Source organism: Protopterus annectens, chromosome 14.part0, assembly GCF_019279795.1.
Source record: "Protopterus annectens isolate FY-2018-M chromosome 14.part0, PAN1.0, whole genome shotgun sequence".
NCBI classification, from domain to species: Eukaryota; Metazoa; Chordata; order Ceratodontiformes; family Protopteridae; genus Protopterus; species Protopterus annectens.
The window spans coordinates 94,322,695-94,331,743 of NC_056748.1; the positions used below are offsets into that span (position 1 = coordinate 94,322,695).

Sequence of the window (9,049 nt, forward strand, 5' to 3'; positions counted from 1 at the left end):
TCAGATCCTACACAGATGGATGACTGATCAGCAAGGACTGATGCATGTTGGTGATATAATCAAGGAAGTGAATGGGAAAAGGTGGGCATTGGCTTCAAGGTCCAGCAGGAGATGTTGAAGAATGGCAGTATCAGTGCTGTCCTTAAGGTTATGTCTAGATACCAGGAGCCATATCTACCTTAGCAAGTGTTTGGGAAGAGGCACTTTGATTATATGATGCCCATACTGATAACTTCAATCCATGTAAGGAAGTACCAGACCACCAAAAATGCAGACCTTGATTGACATGACCTCCTCATTTAGGAGAAGGTAGCCAAGATGCAACCATTTAAAAAGGAAAAGTGTAATTTTAATTGGAGGTCATGGTGCTGGCAGGTGGAATCTAAAGAACAAACTGAGTATGTCTGATCCATCTGACTTTGGAGCAATAAAGCCCATTTACATCACAAAAGCCTAAAGATGATGAGAAAGATTACCTTTATATACAGATTTGTATCATGAACAGAAATGGGAATAATATAAAAATGGATGGTACTTAGAGCATGATGGATATAATGGAAACATATCAACTCCATTCATGAGGTCATTGATGCTGGGAAGATGTGCATCCCAAACTCCCAAGCAATAAAAGTGCAGCAGATAGAAGAATTTGTTCTGTATGTGATGTTCATTGAGGCATCAGAAGTCAATGCTCTTTGAATGATGAAAACAACAACAGCTGAGTCTGGAGTGGCAAAGAAATAGTTAACAAATGCAGACCGGAATATCTAGGGTACTTACACACATTAGTTTGACATCACTATTTTGAATGATGGCCTGGATGGAGGCTTTAAAAAACTCCAGGGTGTCTTGTAGAAGCTGAACAGGAATCCTCAATGGGTATTTGTTAGCTGGTTATCCTACCAGGATACCTCATTGTCTGTTGTACTTGGGATGGAGGGATCAGGGAGGATCACTAGGATTACTTGTATCACAGTGTCACTGTCAGGTTAGGGGGAGGAGGAGGACATGTTACATTTACCCTGTCAAATGTTAAATTAGGAGGGACAAGTCTCAGTTAACTGTACATTTCTTCTTGCAATAAATCTTGCCACATCTAAAACATTTCATGGGAATGTACGCTTATGTACGCTTAGGCTTCTAGGAATTCTCATGGATCAATACCCATTAAATGCCCATGAACCTATGATGAGCAAAATTACTAAAGTGAGGCACTCTGAAGAAAATGTTGATGATGGTGATGATGACGACGATGATGATGATGGTGATGATGATGATGATGATGATAATGATGATGATGGTGATGCTGATGATGGTGATGATGATGGTGATGGTGATGATGATGGTGATGATAATGATGATGATGATGATGGTGATGATGACGGTGATGATAATGATGATGGTGATGATGATGATGACGACGATGATGATGATGATTATGATGGTGATGACGAAGATGGTGATGATGATGGTGATGATGATGATGGTGATGGTGATGATGATAATGATGATGGTGGTGATGATGATGTTGATGGTGATGGTGATGATGATGGTGATGATGATGATGATGGTGATGATGATGGTGATGATGATGATAATGATGATGATTATGATAGTGATGATGATGATGATGATGATGATGATGATGAAGATGGTGATGACGATGATGATGGTGATGATGATGACGATGACGATGATGATGATGGTAATGACGATGATGATGATAATGATGCACCCTATAACCATGCAAACTTAAATGTAACAACTCCACAATCACATAATAATGGACAGAAGGGACAATTCTTCTATTTATTTATTTATATTATTTTACATTTGCTTTGTGGAAAAGTCAACTGGGACAAACCCATTTTCATTGGAGGCCTGGGGAGAAATGCTCCTGATGCATAGGTTCATAGGTAGGTACTAGGCTATCTGCTCGAAGGCATTTGTAAGCCAAGCCGGAATGTTTTGGCTTTCGCCACCCCTTTAGATTAGTTCCCTGTACCTCTGTCCAGCAGAACCACTGAAGTGATCCCAGAGGTAAACTTTCTGTTACACATCCACTCGTCAAGGTTTCTCTTGAAGAGTGCTAGCGAGGAGCTCTGCCTAATGTAGATTGGAATCTTGTTCCAAAGCATGGGAAGTCTCTGGGACAGGAATCTATCCCTCCAGCACATCCTATTTATTGTTGTGGTGAGGGTTAGATCCCTAGAGCATGTGGCTCGAGGGGATATGGTTTTCTTTAGGTGGAGCATATCCATCAGTTCTGGGTTGGACATGACCTCTGAGCAGGCAGTATGCAACCGAGTACAGCTGGAGTTTCTTCAGTCAAGCTGCATAGGGCATCTGTTTGAGGCCAGTGATCCTCTTGGTAAGGTGCTTCTGTGGTCTTTCCAGCTGTTGCAGGTGTCTTTTAAGGTACATCCAAATGGGGCATGGTACTCTATGAAGGGTCTGATGAGTGATGCATAGAGGGGCACAATGACCTCTTTTGATCTGGATGCAAACCCCTTTGAGATTAGGAGGGCCACATAGAAGGATTTTCTAACCACTTTGGCAATGTGATTATCAAAGGTGAGATTGCTATCTACTTGGGTCCCCAGATCCCTTATTATATTTTCTGTATTTAGGGGACTACCACCTATGTGGTAGTTTGTGGGTACTTTGTTTTTTCCAAAGGGGATGACTATGCACTTTTGGCATTTAGCTTGAGACCATGATTTTGACACCAGGTATCCGTCTCAGTGAGACCCTTTTGGAGGATGTCTGTGTCAGCCGGAGAGTCAGTTATAGCCCCTAATTTGCAGTCGTCTGTGAACTTGGTCAGCCATAGTCCTCCTGCGCTTGCCTGTACCTCTGAGAAGTATATGCAGAACAGGAGGGGCCCTAGGACTGAGCCCTGGGGAAAGCCAGTTGTAACCGGTTTGGAGTCAGGCCTACCTCCTGCAACTCTTACCATGTGGGTTCTGTCCATGAGCCAGTTGGCAATCCATCTCATGACATAGGGGTTTATGTTCAGGCTGGTGAGCTTGTCTATAATACCTGAATGGGGAATGGTGACAAAGGCCTTTGCAAGGTCTAGGTAGGCTGTGTGGACCACCTTTCCCTTGTCTATAGCCTTGGTAACTGTCTCAAAGAAGTCCACCAGGATTAGGAGGCATGATCTTCCCTTAACAAAGCCAAACTGGGTAGGGTCCAGTGTTTGGAGATTCCCAATGTCTCTGTTAATGAGATCCATGATGATGTGCTCCATAGCCTTGCAGACCAAACTAGTCAGGCTTATAAGGCAATAGTTCCTGGGGTCTGTTGTGACTCCACCTTTGTGGAGCGGAATAACTGTTGCTGTGCGCCACTCTGTAGGCATGTAGCCTGTGAAGATGCTGAGTTTGAACAGTGTGTTTAGGTAAGGGGTTAGTTCATCTTTGAGCTCGTGTAGGATGCACACCATCTGGTCCCATTGATGCTGTGCTTTTGGCTTTGGAGAGGGCTGTTTTAACCAAGTGTCTGTGATTTCAGGGGCACTACATTCTTCTGGTATGGTTATGGGCCCTTTTGGGTGTGAGGAGGGGGTGAAGTTTGCACTGAACCTGTCTGCCAGGATGTTGGCGATATCAGTTGGTTCAGTGTATTTTGTGCCATTCTGCATGAACTCCGAGCAGATCTGAGCATTGCCACTTAGATTCTTGACATAGCTAAAGAATGCCTTGTGGTTATCTTTGGAGTCCTTGGCAATTTTTCTTTCGAAGCTCGCCTTGAATGATTTTATGAGGGATCATAGTTTCTTGCTGATACTGATCAGGAATGTCTTCCCTTCTTGGGATTTTATTCTTTTCTGTACTAGTTTCCTCCTTCTATTGTATAGCGTGTTTATGGCAGTGGTCCACCAGACTGGTTTCCTTTTCTTGGAGGAGTGAGTCTTGATTTTGCTTGGGATAGCACAATCCATGCATTCTTGTAGGTGCCTGTAGAGTGCATTAGTAAAGGATTTTGCAGCTTGGGCAGCATTATCCTTTAGCATGGGGGCTTTGAAACTTTCCACCTTGGTATTAAGTAACGTGAATTTTGCTTTTGAAAAGTTTTTCACGGTGGTTTCTTTGACTGGGGGTGAGGGGGATGTGGATATCCAGAGTGATTAGATTAGTTTCTGGTCAGATCTAACCAGTGAGGGGTTGACATCCAGTGTGGGACACCGGTCGCCCATGTTGGTGATGACCAGGTCCAATATGTTGTCACCTCTGGTGGGGGTGTTGACCAGTTGGTCCAGGGCAGTTGAGTTTATAAATTCTAGGAAATGTTGGGCAAGGGAATTAGTACTTGAGTAGTTCTCCCAGTTAATGTTTGGGTAATTGAAATCACCCAATATCAGGGTGTTTGGTAGGACCTTTATTTTTCCCAGTGTTTCCAGAAATGCAGAATGGGAGTCCTGGAACATGGTGGGTGATCTGTAGCAAGCTACAATTTGAATTGCAGTTTTGCCTGTTGTTAGTTGCATGTGGATAATCTCTGAAGCATTGTATTGTGCCTCTAACCTGAAGGTGGGGTATCGTTGATGAATATGGATACGTCCTCACCTTTTGTATTTTGGTCAGGGTGTTGTGGCCGAAATGTATGGTATGAGTTGTAGCCTGGTAGTGCTGGGGTGGTCTCTGGTGCCTTAAATCAGGTTTCTGTTACTGCACATATATCGATTTTCTCCAAACTGTGGAGTGCCTCGAGTGTATGCATTTTGAGGTTTAGACTTCTGGCATTGAGTGGCATTACCCTCAGTTTTTTGTTACTTGTGCTATTTATGGTGGTAGGTTTGTCTTTTGAGCCTTGCCTAAAAAAGGCACTATGGGGGTGGCAAGCGCCTTGGCCAGTATTCGAAAGCCTAAGGGTGACAGGTGCAAGCTGTCAGTAGTGAAGCAGCGTGGTTTGTCTTTGTAATGTGGGAGGAAACTGGAGCACCCTGAGGAAGCTCACATGAACACATGAAGGACATGCAGACTACACAAAGAAGGCACCCCAGCCAAAATTCGAACCAAAGAACCTCTTCCTGTGAGGTGATAATGCTAACTTCTCCAAATGCCAGACTTCCACTAACTAAATTAGTTCATTTCATTTACTCACTTTAATGCTTATTTATTTATTTTATATTTGTTTACTGGGAAAGTCCAACTGGCCATGGATCCCATTTTCAGTGGAGGCTCCCTGGAGAAAACTCCACAAAGATCAGTACAGCAAATACAGTAAATACAATACAGATGTTAATAACGTACAGTACAGATTACAGCAAATACAGTAAATACAATACACATGTTAATAACGTACAGTACAGATTACAGCAAATACAGTAAATACAATACACATGTTAATAACGTACAGTACAGATTACAGCAAATACAGTAAATACAATACACATGTTAATAACGTACAGTACAGATTACAGCAAATACAGTCAATACAATACACATGTTAATAACGTACAGTACAGATTACAGCAAATACAGTAAATACAATACACATGTTAATAACGTACAGTACAGATTACAGCAAATACAGTAAATACAATACACATGTTAATAACGTACAGTACAGATTACAGCAAATACAGTAAATACAATACACATGTTAATAACGTACAGTACAGATTACAGCAAATACAGTAAATACAATACACATGTTAATAATGTACAGTACAGATTACAGCAAATACAGTAAATACAATACACATGTTAATAACGTACAGTACAGAGTCAAAGTTAAGGTATAGTTTAATGTGAACTGAATTCATTCAAGAAGAGTGCACCTTGACCAACTATGGGTGATATGTGTCTATGTTTATCTATATATCTCTCATTCATTCATTCTATCTATATCTATCTATCTATAGCTATCTATACATATACTAGAGACTAGAAAGTCAATATTCTGGTCTTCAGCATTTTGGTCTTTGGATGTTATGGTCCCAGGATTATGAATTTCAAGATTGTGGGTTTTAAGATTATGATACTAATCATACCTATATCACACACACACACACACACACACACACACACACACACACACACACACACACACACACACACACACACACACATTTTATCTAAAATCTCTTATAACAGAAGTCCCTATAAGGCGATACTGAGTTAAGTTATATCTTTATTTAAGTGTCAGTTTGTTCACTCATTCATCTCTGAAATTAAGGATAACTTTGTGGCTGGTGACTTTCAACCACAAAAATATGAAATCATACAGGTATATGGAAAAAACTTCCTGCAGATTAAATATGCTCTGCTGTTTCAATCATGGCATTTTCTAGATGAAAATTTGGCTTACTACAATATATTTGTAAATCAAATTTATTTGCTGTTTCAGACTTGGGCTTAAAACAGGTTATTTACTGCTTTGTTTGCTGCATATTATTCTTGGTTACTGAAAGCAACATCATCATATGAATAAGTGACCTGATTTCATGTTCCTTTGAAAGACACTTATTGTAGGTAAGATTCATATTAACTTCACACTCAGTATAGAACCCATGATGACAGCAAAATTGAATAGGTCATCTCTGTAGCATAGAGTGTGTAGTGCTGATTGTGACAATTCAGGATTGATTAGTGATTAACCCACTGAAGAACAAATTTGAGGGATGGAGGTTGGTTTTAAAGGGAGGGGTTGGTCACCATGGTTAATGAGTTTACCTCACAAACACAAGGTACAGGGTTGGATTATCACCTTTGAGGGAAATTGGCTAGGCTTAAAATGGCCTATAAAGGTAGCTAGCCTAGTACCTACCTATGGCCGTATGACCAACACTAGAGTTTCCTCCATTAGTAAAATGTGAGGAAGCGTAATTCATTGCACTGCCAGCACCTTCTGGGCTGTACACTTGCTATGCTAGGTTGCACAAATACAATATCACACAGTATTTGACTGAAAGGTGCAATAGGCTATGGTTTTGTGTGAAAGTACATCAGCCACTGCATGGGAAATTAGGGTGTGACAGAAAGCTTGAGGTGACACACATTAGCTGCATCACTTCTCAGTTCATGATAATATCCCTTGTCAAAAAATAGTTTTCTAAAAGGTATCTTCTCTGGGGTGCTATAACCAAATTGGAAAAGGAGAACAAATGGGTCAGTAAAGTGATGGCTATTTAAGCAAAAGCAAGCCACAAAAAAGATATAAAGAGAATCTGAATGAAAATCTAAGCTAGACTGCTGCATATCTCCAAATGAAACATTACATTTATGTGAATATTTTAACAGTTTACTTACTTGAGTTAAAGTTGCCACTGATATGCATGCATATTACAGTTGATGGAGATGGAATTAAAATGACTATTTATGGCTGCTATGATGGTTCACAGTTCAAGGATTCTGATTAACAGTTCCAGACTGAGGGTTTTATTTACAATTTTTATTTACTGCATAAAGTGTGTATCTTGTCACTTGCTTAAATGGGTTTTATCAAGGTCAAAAAGCATGATATGTAACTAGATAGGCTCACCTGTTCATGTGCATTCCATTTATGTTTGAATTTATGATCCATTCAAACAATGACCAATAGTTTGACACCAAATTTTCTTCATAGTTGTTGCCAATATGTACAGAGAAGTTGAAAACATTTTTTCCAAAATATCAGATCATTGTCATTTCCACTGTTCTTCTGCAGGACACAAGTGCCCTAATCAATGAATTTATAAAAATAAATATACATAAGTTCCTACCCCAAAAAAAAAACACTTCTGTGGGGCACATAAAATACTAACAATAAATGCAAATGATTATTTATTAATTATTTGCTGATTGGTTTAGTCCCATTAGGCTAGTAGTTTGTTTTCAGGAAAGACCCAAGCTGATATTTATACTACTAAGAGAAATTTGTCCAGGGCATTGCAGAACTTACCCTACTTGTCTTTGTTGTGAGTTTTGACCCGTTTTGCAGGAGCAGGTCCTGTTTAAATTGTAGACACAGAAACAGTCCAGAGAAATAGGGAGACAGATGAGGAGAGAAGGAGATAATGGAGGAGAAAGCAAACACCAGGACCGGATAATGTGTGCAGGATCCGGAGGGAGTGGTGAGAGAAATGGAGGAAAAAGCAAACATCAGGACCGGACAATGTGTGCAGGATCCTGAGGGAGTGGTGAGAGAAATGGAGGAGAAAGCAAACATCAGGACTGGACAATGTGTGCAGGATCCTGAGGGAGTGGTGAGAGAAATGGAGGAGAAAGCAAACATCAGGACCGGACAATGTGTGCAGGATCCTGAGGGAGTGGTGAGAGAAATGGAGGAGAAAGCAAACATCAGGACCGGACAATGTGTGCAGGATCCTGAGGGAGTGGTGAGAGAAATGGAGGAGAAAGCAAACATCAGGACCAGACAATGTGTGCAGGATCCCGAGGGAGTGGTGAGAGAAGATGGAGGAGAAAGGAAACATCAGGACCGGACAATGTGTGCAGGATCCTGTGGGAGTGGTGAGAGAAATGGAGGAGAAAGCAAACATCAAGACCGGACAATGTGTGCAGGATCCTGAGGAGAAGTTTCAAAGAAATCTGTTGGATGGAGATGAGTAAGTAAATGATGGATGTATAATTACAGCCCTCTCGTTGGGATGGTTGCAGAGTGATTTACTTAAAGAAATGGTGATGCAGAGTGAGCCAGAAAATGATGGAGATGTTTCCGGGGGTGACATCATGGAGAAACTGCAAAAGGAGTTTGCAGAGACAATCCTGAACAGCAGTGGAGATAAGAAAAAGAAAACATATGTAGAGAAAGTAAAAGAAGACAAAAGAAAATGAAAAACAGAAGGACATGATAAGGATTCAAAGTAAAGAAGGTAAAGAAATAGACAGGTATAAAGGCTGGGATAATTTAGTAGCTCTTATGAGTGTTAAAGCACACGGGGTAAGAACATTTATTTTTATTAGCATTTTGTGACATTACATGTGGGACTGTTTTTCCAATGGAAATATTTATTGGAGAATATGAAAAAAGAAAGGCTGTAACCCATGGAATCTTTATACAATAAAAGCATTTACAGGGAAAAAAAAGAAAATTCATGCAC

The 9,049-nt window shown here is 40.5% G+C and overlaps 1 pseudogene; it reads left to right on the top strand.

Annotated features, from left to right (window-relative positions):
• The first annotated feature begins 216 nt into the window (after positions 1 to 216).
• On the top strand, positions 217 to 771 carry LOC122788630 (annotated as a pseudogene).
• The last annotated feature ends 8,278 nt before the right edge of the window (positions 772 to 9,049 follow it).